The 13,446-nt window shown below is 33.7% G+C and overlaps 1 protein-coding gene across 2 annotated transcripts in view; it reads left to right on the forward strand.

Annotated features, from left to right (window-relative positions):
• The first annotated feature begins 6,490 nt into the window (after nucleotides 1-6,490).
• The window catches only part of LOC134716243 (MAM domain-containing glycosylphosphatidylinositol anchor protein 1-like), a 58,349-nt gene continuing 51,393 nt past the window's right edge, over nucleotides 6,491-13,446 (forward strand). The window contains exon 1 of one of the 2 annotated variants that reach the window (XM_063579116.1): nucleotides 6,491-6,612. The gene's annotated coding sequence lies outside the window, so the exon portion shown is untranslated. Of the gene's footprint in view, nucleotides 6,613-11,352; nucleotides 11,436-13,446 lie in introns of those variants that run through there. The other variant, XM_063579119.1, reaches the window with a different exon arrangement.

Here is a 13,446-nt window from a genome sequence, read left to right on the forward strand (position 1 = left end):
CATGTCCTTGAATAACCTATACTTCCTTGTTAGTAATTGATCATTTTGATGTTGCTTAGAAAAGATACTACCCATGAGGCTCACCTTCCACAATTACTGATTATTACTTACAGATGGTGGTGTTCTGCTTGTCTGCTGTCATATACTCTTGACTGCTCATCTTCTTTCATCTCTGAATCCCTGTCGCTCTCTGTCGGTGCTTTGATGTCTTCAGATGGTTCCAACCGTCACCAGATGTTTCGGCCCTGTACCATTACATCCCCCGGTTGGCGGTTCAGTAGAGGTGGTTAAACCTCTACTAATCAGCACTCGGCTTCCAGCTCAAATCATCTCGGGGATGCCATAACCAGCAAGATGAACACTCTGCTGCTTCCCCTAGCTGTCTTACTGCTGTCTTTCTTGTCTTTCCGACTATTCCCATTGCATGTAGCATCCTCCATACTGACTGTGCAGGGAAACCTCTGTAGCCTACTTCTATACTGGGAACAGCCACGCTATCCAACCTCTCTCTATTGTCATCAGCTCTGTGTACTTTTCCTTCTTCCGCTGGTATGCCTCTTCACATTTCTCTTCCCAAGGAGCTCTCAGGTTTATTGCAACTAATACATGTATTTCAAACTTGGTTGCATACAGAAGTAAGTAAATAAACCAAATAATTAATTGGAGTTAAATAATATTAACATTTATGCATTATATTGTTTCATATCACAAAACATAAACATGGCATATTAGAGTTACTGCGGTCCCTTTCTTTTTCCAATAAACCTAGAATTAACACATGTTATAAGTTTTTCAAAATGGCTCATTGATAATAATCTGTCACCAGGAATTCAATTAGATCTGTTTAAACCTTTCTTTGTTTATGCTAAAGAGAGGGGAAATACCAAAAGGAGAATCAAATGCATACATTGTAGAGTGACGATACGCCTCGATGGTCTCATGGTATCATGTCTTTCTCCAGTGTGGAGTCAATGATTTGAACCCTGACGGGTCAAATCTAAGAATTGAAAAATGTTATTTGATAATTCACTGCTAAGTGCAGGGCGTAAAAAAGTAAACGCAAAATGTGGTTGAATCAAAGTCAGAACCATGTATCTGCATGGGTAATATAATACGTTTTTCTGTGGATTCATGATCTAGCATGTTAAAACTCTGACTCGGCGTGTCGGTCAAGTATAAAAAAAAGTTTTTCTTTTCATATCACACTTTCAGGATTGGGTCCTGAATACGCATATCATTTTCCGTACTGGACAATAAACAGACATCCATCCAAACCACCAAAAAAAACTTAATTAATATGGCTTTACAACTTTTGATCTTAAGTATTCCTGATCACGTTTATTCCAAAAACACGTGTCAAGCGCACTGAAATCGTTATCGCATGCAAGTACATATAATTTACTACGTATTGATTACTTTGTGCTTTTTTTGGCTTATCGTCAATTTTATGTGAAAGTAATGCGACAAGTTAATGAAGATTGTATGGATTTTATTACATACTCACTTATGTGCAAAATTGTTAAGGAGGATTAGTATTATGAGTTCACGTACTCCCAGATTCTATTTATTTGGTCTCGATGGAAACAAAAAGTGTTTTTTCACATTTTTGCTTATTTGCAATGGTTGTTTAATTCTTTTTTACTTCTAACTTCTTGTGTAAAAAAATTACACTTGCATGCATTTATGATTTTCTTGTTCTTACTTGTAACTTCAGAAACAAACAAAACACGAAATCTGTTTTCTGCTTTCATTTGAATTTACAAACAAATTGAATGTAATCTATAAAAATAAACAATAGAAAAGAGATATATTCACAGTACTATAAACTAGTAATTCAGTTAAAATTAACTGTTATGGCCAATTCATCCACCAAATTTACCAAGTACTTTATATTCTCGATCATTTGACCAATTTTGCTTTTGAAAAACATAAACAAGATCAATATTAACTTATATGTAGTCAACGAAAAAGGAAGCCAATACATTATTGGAACAAAAGACAATATTTAGGGTGGAACCAAACACTGAAAATCTACTTTGGTCCATTGACAAAAATATAAAAATTTAAAAATTATACACTTTGATATTATAATAATAGCAGATTGAGAAACACTTATTTTAATCATTGAGAAGCTTAATTTTTCCTTATTTAGAAATTGATTAAAACGTTCAGTAGAGTTAACTCCTTGTAGTGTTCAGCACCATCATATGATAACGAAGAAAAAGATTATTCGAGTAAAAAAACTGGATATGAAAAAAACAGAAACACACATAATCAGTCAAGGTAATTTGAAACCATTATGAAGTTTGACTGTCCCTTTGGTGTCTTTCGTCCCTCTTTTATTACCACTGGGTCGATGTCTCTGCTGGTGGACATTTTTTCCCCGAGGACATCATCCGCCCAGTAGCAAAACTACAATTGCATGAACTTACGAAGAACTAACAGGAAACTGGCTCGGACGTCGCCCAGTATAAAAAGGTCCGAAACAGACGTCACAATGGACACGGTGTCGTCTGATACGGCAGGTGTCCCCTCATCACCAGACATGACAAATAACCCAAACACAACTCATTCAGATCATCGTCCTAGTGACAACAGCAATATTACACATATACAGCCTTGTTCAGTTCTCCTTAAAGACATTTTGGTTTTTGATGACACAGTACAACACTGTCGCATTTCAAAATGTGAGACCAAAGGCTGCAAAACTTGTGCTATTTTAATTACAGATGCTGAATTCACTAGCAATTTGACCAAGAAGTCATATTTTACCAGAAGTTACGATGATCTGAATTGTAAATCGATAAATGTCGTCTACGGATTAGAGTGCAACCTTTGCGGCTTGGTATACGTCGGTGAAATGAAAGGAAGGCTAAACAAACGTATGTGCGGTCATAGATCAGACATTAACCTCAATGCTAACGACATTCTATACCAGCATTTCAATCAGCCCGATCATTCCATCGTTTCTATGACAGTTCGAATTATTGAAAAAATAAACCATAGCTCGAACAATCTTTCAACGACTCTCCGTAGACAAAAAGAAGACTACTGGATTAGACAATTGGGAACTGCAACACCGTATGGCTGCAATGACAAAATTGATGGTATAGGTATTCTATCTAGTCCTTCGTGTAACTCGGTGAATGTGATGAATATTTTCAACATGACTCCTCGACGTAGACGTAGTCATGGCCATCGTCATTATACATCACCCTCTCTGCATGATGTCTCTATTAATGACTTGCTGCCATGCATACAAAAACCGTTAGGTATTCATCACATTCGCACGAAACTTTATTCATTACCCCTTTCAAAACTTCATTCTCTGTTCAATGTATGTTTGGAATCCACTGTAACAAACCCTCATTCAAACCAATACAAACTACAAGCTATAATTTCGGATATTGCTAGTCACAGACTTTTCAAGCCAGTTCGCATTGGAAAAGATGAAAAAGAGAAAAGATCTTTTCTAAATCTTTCCTTTGCCAACAAAGGTCTCGATGGCGTCAACCTAGGCAATATCCTTCATCATAAATTAGTTCAATCGAAAATACCTCCTTATTTCAAAGACCAGTCTGTACCAATAATTTCTTATACCTATACCAAACCTATTGCAACTAAAATTTTCAATTACAAACGCGTTTTGCAGGATCTCGATATTGACGACTTCAAGTCTAAACCTCCTGATTGCACTTGTGCTAGTTCCCAATTCACATATAATCCTGCTGGCCACGTTATTACCGGTGACCTTAACATTGTTAATAACACTTCTCTACGAAACGTGTTATCGAAAGGTCCAAAATATCGTGAGCCTAAATCCATCAATTGGAAACACAACTTTAAAATTTTGATGGATTCAGTCGAGGATTATGCCAGGCAATGGGCTAAGCGCGAGAAGGAAGACGTAGACACTCTATCCGAATGGATTAAGGCAGTGAGGTCGTTAATACAAATCAGAATTAAGAAACTGAATGGGTCCATCAATGCCCATGCTACGTCAATCTTCAAAGATCCAAATGTTGCTAAACACCTATCTGACCTCCATGATGAATATGTTGTTGTCCCCGCAGACAAAGCCCCAAATAACATCGTTTTTATCTGTAAAAGTCATTACATTAATTGCTTGATAAACGAATTAGGTATAGACAATTCACTTGGAAACCCAACATATACCCTCACGACACTTACCAAAGAGGAAATCCTGGATAATCATAGGTCTGTTCTTTGTTCCTTTGGTATTTCAACCAAAGATGAAGAACTGGATCTTCCATCACTGTATTGGATACCTAAACTACATAAGTGTCCTAACAAACAACGGTATATTGCTGGGTCTTCCAAGTGCTCCACGAAACCCCTTTCTAAATTATTAACATCCATTTTATCAGCAATCAAAGACGGGCTTCAAAGTTATTGTGAAACTGCCTATTCTAGAGGTGGCGTGAATCAGATGTGGATACTTAAAAATTCCAAAGATCTTTTAGAGTACATACAATCTAACTCTCTTTCATCTTGTAACAGTATTAAAACATTTGACTTTTCTACTCTTTACACAAGTATTCCACATTCCAAACTAAAAGACAAATTAAAAGAGTTGGTATTACTTTGCTTCATAAAAAAGAATGGCCAACGTAGATACAAGTATCTTGTCTTAGGGAGGGATAAATCATACTTTGTAAAGAACCATTCTGATTCAAACAAAAAATTCTCTGAAATCGATATTATCAAGATGCTTGATTTCTTGATTGACAACATATTTGTTACGTTCGGAGGACGTGTTTTTCAACAGACTGTCGGCATCCCAATGGGAACAAACTGTGCCCCTCTACTTGCTGACTTGTTTCTTTATTATTATGAGGCTGACTTCATGCAGGAACTTCTTAGGAAGAAAGATAAGAAGTTAGCAATATCCCTTAACTCTACTTTTCGCTATATAGATGACGTTCTTTCACTAAACAATTCAAAATTTGGTGACTATGTGGATCGCATCTATCCCATCGAATTGGAGATACAGGATACTACAGATACAGTTAAGTCGGCTTCAAATCTTGACTTACATCTAGAAATTGACAATGAGGGTCGGTTGAAGACAAAACTTTACGACAAAAGAGATGATTTCAGCTTTCCAATTGTGAACTTTCCATTTCTAAGTAGCAACATTCCAGCAGCACCTGCATATGGGGTATATATCTCCCAATTGATACGATATTCCCGTGCTTGCATTTCCTATCATGATTTTCTTGATAGAGGGTTACTGCTCACAAGGAAGCTATTAAACCAAGAGTTCCAAATGGTGAAGTTGAAATCATCCCTTCGTAAATTTTACGGACGTCATCACGAGTTGGTTGACCGTTATGGAATAACCGTTTCACAAATGATATCGGATATGTTCCTTACGTCGTAACTACAATCCCCTTCCCTTTCATGAATTTGACCTACCGAATTAGACTATTTACCGGATTTGTAATCACATAAGCAACACGACGGGTGCCGCATGTGGAGCAGGATCTGCTTACCCTTCCGGAGCACCTGAGATCACCCCTAGTTTTTGGTGGGGTTCGTGTTGTTTATTCTTTAGTTTTCTATGTTGTGTCATGTGTACTATTGTTTTTCTGTTTGTCTTTTTCATTTTTAGCCATGGCGTTGTCAGTTTGTTTTAGATTTACGAGTTTGACTGTCCCTTTGGTGTCTTTCGTCCCTCTTTTAGACCTTTTCAGATTGTAACATTTAATGAGATGCAAACCGAGGATGTGTCAAGAGACAGCAAGCATTCTGAAATGCAGAAAAACAGCCCAAGGTCACCAATTGGTCTTCAGTGCAGCGAGAAAATCCCGCAACCAGAATGTAGGCTACAGCTAGCCCCTAAACAATTATAATGTATGTACAAGTTCTACCTCCCACAAAATTCAACTTAAAGTATGACCTACCACAATCTTATAATTAGCTTTCTAAAATAAAATACAATTCATCGCTGAATCTGCTGGAAAAAAAACACCTGATTATTTCTTTTGATTAATTTATATTATGGAATGCAAAATCAAAACGAGTGGAACGAACACTTTCATCCTTTGATGGCGGTAGTGTCTGTTTTGCAGTGGGTTCATTATAGAAAACACTCGCTTGATACATAATGAATAAAACAGATTAAAGATGTTATATCAAGACATTATTCTATTTTAACGATCTATAATATCCAGAATTTTTTGTTGATAATACTCATTCTGCGTTTTGTATTCTCATCGAAGCGAATGTAATGATGTACATGTATGTTTACTTATAAGCTACACAGAACAATTGGCTTTTCTTACGTTTAGAATGATTAACTCTTTCTGTAAATCGAATTTATATAACGTTTCTTCTGGACACTATTAGATGTATATCAATAATACCTTCATTAATGTTCTTTGATATATAAAACAGATATTAGTTACAACATTTCGAGTCCGCTAAAGCGTTTCTTTCCCTTTCGACAAGAAAAGTCAATATTCAACTTAGTACTGAATAGATTCGTTCATTTTTACCTGTCAACATTCGTTGATATTGATATCAGCGTGATTTGTCGCAGTAGATAAAAACTGTCTGGAACTTCTAGTATTTGCTGAAGTAATCAAGGTAAGCTTTACAAAAAATATGATTTTATTATAAAATGTAGTGTTCAAACATTTAATATAGTCTCTTATATTAATATATTCTATATGGGATTGGCTGTCACGATCTCTATATTTGTATGATGCTGAAATGTTTGTTTTAATATTCATTTCCTGGATACTGATTTAACATAATTTTCCTTGTGTGCGTGTTATTCCCCTTGTTTGGAAAGTACATTGTAGTTCACAGTATACAAGGTCAATGTTAAAAAAAGTCATTTGCCGCTTATGATTTCCCTTTCTTATTTCATTTTTATTTGTATTCAATATTTGGTTTGGTCAAATAGAAAGTGTATTTACATTTAACAAACGTAATCCATTTCAAGTGTAAAAGTGACAACCTTAGTATACATAATGAAAAAAATTGTTCATATTGTACTGCTGTCCTTATTTGTCACCCCATGGCAAGCAAGTTTACATGCATGCACTATTTCTATCCGGCAAACATCTTTTGAGGGCCCTCATGTGGTCCATCGCACGATAAAATAAATACATGCCCCATTCCTTTCTTGCTTGTCTAATTTATCACAAATAATATTGAATCAAGTGACCTACATAATGGATTTATCTTCATTTTCATCGAAAAAATTTTATTCACTTCCCCTTTTATTTAATTCATAATAAACATATTCTCATATTATCAGCAGTTTCAGTAAAATAGAAACTCCAACAATATTGATATGATTTTGATTGTTTGTGTGTCCACGCCACCTTTAGGCTAATTCGTGGCGGCCAGTTGTTGCTGGTGGGGAAAGCCGGAGTGCCCGAAGAAACCCACTCACCTTCGATAGGAAAACTGACAATCCTTCTCAAATAAGATTGGAGTCGAGTGTACTCGCACACGCGGGATTCGAACTCACAACTTCAGCGTTGACTGGGTATAGTGATTTCAGTAGTAACTACATGTACTTTGACCACTCGGCCAACGAGGCTCCCTCAACAATATTGTGTTGTGCACGAAGAATTAATAACTGATGACAGGTGTCCCCCCATGGTTAACTACCCCTCATTATTAGTTAAGCACAACACATGCAATATTGGTATCTTTACTTGTATATGAATCCTTATTTTTTACTGATTACATAAAAATGTAAATCATTTTAAGTGAATGCGTCTTCTTTAGTGTACAAAGGGCGACCGGAAGATAGACAATTGACCCATAATTTGTGTATTTGTCATATTTAACCAGTACAAATTGATAAAATCATAACGTCTGTGCTCATATACTGAATCTAATCCATTAGTTTGCAAACATTTGCATTACAGTGTATGACTATTTGTGATATAAAAGATATCTCTTAAAAAGTCTTGACTACCACAAAATGTTTTATCAGAAATGGGTTTATTTAATGCTTTTTAATCCAGAACGGACATTTATTTTGTATAATTTAATCAGTAGCTCCGGAATGAAAACTATACATAAATGGTGGTAATACGTATTTTACAAATGTTAGAAGATAATAACACGTAGGAGTTCGTTATTTGATAAAACTAGAAATCTTTTAAAGAATTTATTGACAAATATTTTGTACTGATAAATTTGATAAAAACATTGATCTTGCTGTTTTAGAGGTCAAATCGGAGATAATCAAATAAAAAAACGGAAATGTGTCGCCCATCTTCTTTGAACACGCATTCTATCCATAACTATTAGAATACTATACAAACTACAGAATAACTGGTGCTTTTTCTCCAAACGTCTGCTTAATAAAAAGAAATATATTAAGTTTGGAAAAGGGTATGATTCATTACCTATAAATAACATTTCGAAGATTTGTTATCTTTTATTTCCTTTTGGTTTCTTCTGCCTCTTCTATAAGAAACATTTTCTTTTTAAGGAAAGGTATGTATCAAAGCAGGAATATGACAGTTGTTTTCCATTCGTTTGATGTTGCCATTTGATACGGTACTCCCGTTTTTAATTTTCGGACTTGGGTATTTGTTAAACATTCTTAAGAGATGAGTAAAATCGAATTTCTTATGGATCTACTGACAAAAAATATAAAAACAAATAGCTTGAAATTATAAATAGTAACTATTAATCTTTGAGTTAATGTACAAAATATCCGCTTTTTCATTCATTAAGAGTTTTGTGTTCATTTCGTGCTGTATCTTTAGTAAAATTGATAAAAACAGAAAATCAATTGCTTATAGTATATGTTATTATCGAAAAATTGATCACAAAAACACACTGAAAACTACTATACTGATAAAATCATCAGATAAAAGATACTATTAGTTTTAATTTCTGTATTTATTCGATGAATAACTGTCATTTAAGTGGGTGTTACTATTTTAAATTATATTATGCATCCCATTACATTCTGCATACTTTTGTTGAATGATTACATACTGCTATTGTGGTTTAAACACTCTTAAAAAGAAAATTTTTGTAAGATCGTATAAAGAATATTTGAATACTCATAACAACAGGCAGACAATCAATATTACAAATTCGACATTAAGTCGATTATTCGATTAAGAATTTAGTGAAGATTTTGGCTTGTACAAGTATTATAGACATTGTACTTAAAACTAACAGCGTAGCTGTATGAATATACCAAAAATTGGTTGAAATTTCAAACTTTATCACGCACAATAAATACACATTGACATTTATCCATATGCATTTGAAGTGATTACAGTCAATTACAAAAATATGTTTTTTTTTTTCTTCTGATAACTTGTTAAGCGGGAAACACACAATCATAATTTATAATTTTTTAGACATTTAAAACTGCAGTTCGTACCTGCAGTTGAGTCTTCATGAAAATTAAAAGTAGACTGTATAACTTTTACGTTACTTACATATACATGTAACAACACATTATTATTGGAAGAACGTTACTTTGTGTCTTCCAAAATATGTGTTGATAAAGTAAGACGTATTACTGTCATTGTGCATCACATACAGTTGTAAACAATGTATCAATTTAGACACAAAACTATGTGAGGAACTGTAGTTTCCTTTGATTTCGTTCGTCATAAGTATTTACTATAAATCTATTAAGGTGGGTGTCCTGACTCAAGGTACGGTGCTAGTATAGTTTATTGTCCTAAATTGTAATATTTACATGTCTATTGAGTATTAATATAGTAATGATTAAATCCTTCAGGCTGTGTTCAAAGAAAGCACGATGTAATTTAAATTGTAAAATTTAATCTTCCGATTTAGCATTTGGTCATCAAAACAGTTTGGTGTTCTCTTGCACAATATTATCATGAATTAAAATGATACCGTGAAACCTGACTAAACCGAATCCTGTATAAACCGGAAATCTGTATTAACCAAACATGTTCGTAGGCACCGTCATATCAAATAAAGTGCGTTGTGAAACTGATTAAACCGAACATCGGCCAAAACCGAACAAAATCTAAAGTCCAGAACAGATTCGGTTAAAACATGTTTCACTGTATGCTACTTTACTATCGTTTTCCCCAGAGTATTTCAGTGTTACTTTTGGTGTTTACTTTCTCTATGGTTAGAATTGTTTAATCTTCATGTTTATGTTTTATCTCCTTTTTTGTATTACATAGACATATTCCATTACATTTTTACTGTTTATTTTTTTTTAGGGCGCAGTATTCATCGTAGGTGTAAAGCAAATAACATTCAGACCATAAAAATGGTGTGGGCATGATTAAACCGGATTTCTGTTATTTTGTGCCTTTTTAATGTAATTTTTTAGTTCATTGCATATGTACTGTTCAGAAATTCATACACGACAAGGAGACACACATAAGTTTAGAAACATCCAGTGTTTATTCTGATTGCCAAAAGAAAAATCCACAAAAAAAACCGAAATCGAAAGTAGGTTTTGGAACGCATATATAAGACGTCAAATTTATCAATAAGTTATGTTCTTTAAGCACTCATTCTACCTAATTTTTATGCAATGTAAAATAAATTGACATTTTTATTACGTTCACATATCGAACTTGTTTTGCCTGTAAAGCAATTAAGAAGGTTCATCTACAGCTGCGATACTTGAAAGAACGTCTGCCGTTCGTGTTATCATTTGTAAGTTTGACACGTGCTATCGTCTGCTTTTAGTATTTTCCCTTCTACCCCTTTAATATCGCTTTGCTTGTACATTCTAACAATTAGGAATTACAGTAACTGTTCTTGATCGCACTGACATTTACTGCAACTTTTTGTCAGTTTAGTCCGAGATCACATAACTACGATCTAATTAGAATGAACTATATTACATAAGTATATATACAGAATATACCTGTACCGTGAACGCAAAACATGTGCACTACCCATTAACCCTCTTTACTCACATATTAAAGTTAGATCTCTATCAAGAACCATATGATAATTTTTTTAAATTGCTCTTCAAATTGAAAAAAAAATCAAATTAATTATATATGAACATTATAGATTTTTAAAGTAACATTTTACCACAGTAAGCAACAGGTAGTAATCTATTTCTAATTCGAGAGAATATAAATGTATTCTTTGAGAGTCCTTTAACCTGCTGTCGAGAAAAATTATCACACTTCAATGACATAAACTTAAGTTATAGAAAAATTTTATTTTCATTATTATAAATGGCCACCTACCAATTTAAATGACCGACCTTATTTTATATAAATGGATCCATTTCTAATTAAACGGCTCCCCTGGAATTTGTTATGTACGTAGGAGATTTTTATTTAGGTGACATGCTCTACTAAGACTCGTTGAATAGTATGATTTATTTATACTTGAAATACTCAAGTGGATATCGAAGTGATGACTTTTCATAGTCTACGAACTATGATATCTGTGTATTCGATAAGGTAGGTGGTGACTTGTAAATATTTTCTATCCTTTATCATATCATAAGTTTAAACGTAAAGATAAATTTTTAATATCATTTCAATCTCTACACACAAAGGTAAGTTACTTATGATTTTCAAACAGTTAACAGAAAATACATATATATCCGTATTAAATCGTTTTAGTTATTTCATAATATGTATATGAAGATACTAGTCAGTCTAATGAGAGCTATGCAAGGGTAGTGATTGTACTTTCAAAATTTTAGCCCCAGTCACACTGTCACGTTTCAAGAGCTATGTTTTACTACGTTTTGAGAGCATAGCGAAACTGGAGTTAATGTAACGAAGTGTATCGAAATGTAGTTGTAATATGAAACAATCGTAATAATCATTATTTTGTTCGGGAATTCAACAACAAACGTAACGGAAATTGAACCGAAGTAGAAAACTAGTAAATACGTATCACAGCTTAGCGGAACGTAACAAAACGTGCTTTCTACGTATCGAAACGTGTCAACGCGTGGTGGAAACGTGGGTCTATGCGTACTCATACGTAGCAAAACGTGATGAGAACGTAGCACAAACCTAGTAAAACCTTCTGTAGCTTTCAAAATAGCGGGATATTTTTTTATTCAAAACGTAGTTGAAACGTAACATTTTATAACGTTACGTACGAAGTAAAACGTGATAGTGTGATTGGGGCTTAATTACTGAAGGAAATACGGGGACACTAACTGAACACCACATTTTCATTTGCCGTTAATTGTACATGTAATTACTTTTGGCTCTTTTATTGTTTGACCTGTGTGCCCTTTCCAATATTCGTCAATGTATAATTATTCATAAACGTATGTATATTCACCTGCAAAATAAGCGACTATATCGGTGACAAGGACTAATTTATATGAAGTCACAGATGATAAAAATTATAGTTGCAAATTTAACCATTATCATCTACTTGTGATAGCGGTTCTTATGTTGTAAGTAAAGATAAATTCATAGCTTCCAATTAAGCCGATTAAAGTGCAATTCTTTGAATATCAGATGATTTTCTTCTATAAAAATGAAAGTTATCTGATTTGAGATGCGTTGCGACACTCCTTCAAAGTACGAATTGTATTAATCTGTGCAAACATGCACTTTAAATTGGTCAATCAAAAGTTTGAGAGAGAAAAAAAATCTTTCAATTACGATTTATTGTTTAGATAAGCCACCGCATGATGTTAAAATAAAAGACAATTATTTCAGTGATAATGACGCCAAAGTCAAAATTTTTAAAACATCTGATTGTCTAATTGCATGCGTGAACGTCTCAAATATGTCGTGCAATATTTACAAACATCATTCTGTATAAGAGGTACCATCTTTCTCACAGGACTAAATATGTCTTTCCTATGTGAACTAAATGAAATCGGGGGAACAAATATTCGAGAATGCCTCAACTTAGTTCATCATTTAACAAAACTTCAATTCATCATGTTGAAACTAAGGTTATACTGAATATTTACACAAGACCCCTAGCTTCGTAAGACTTCGTGTACATATTTGGCGCAAATCAACAAATTTGTCAAATATTTTATGTGCAGTGTAAGACCTTGACATGATACTGTCTAATCCCACTTTAAGATAATGTAAGGCCTTTGATTTAACAAACTTTCTCCTTTGTAATAAAGCAAAAATAATAAATCACTGGTGACTATTTTCATAAAGGATTGAATAATGATTCTAAAGATCAAATAAATATTTGTACACAGGAAAATTATCGCAAGTTATAGACTGTATAATCCCTACTTTCAAATCCGTATAGAAAAGCACATTTCACTTTAATACCTGTTTTATTGAAAATAAATATATATTACTGAAGGTTCAGAATACTTGAACATTGTTGTAATATAAATCATTCCTTGATATAGTAGCACTATTAAATGTACTCCTGAGTAAATTTCATACAGCAAAGGTATGAACGATGCAGACAGACAAGATTTTGTGGAATAGAATTGTAATACAGAAAAGAAAATTACAAAACGTG

The sequence above is a fragment of the Mytilus trossulus genome, chromosome 4 (assembly GCF_036588685.1).
Source record: "Mytilus trossulus isolate FHL-02 chromosome 4, PNRI_Mtr1.1.1.hap1, whole genome shotgun sequence".
NCBI classification, from domain to species: Eukaryota; Metazoa; Mollusca; class Bivalvia; order Mytilida; family Mytilidae; genus Mytilus; species Mytilus trossulus.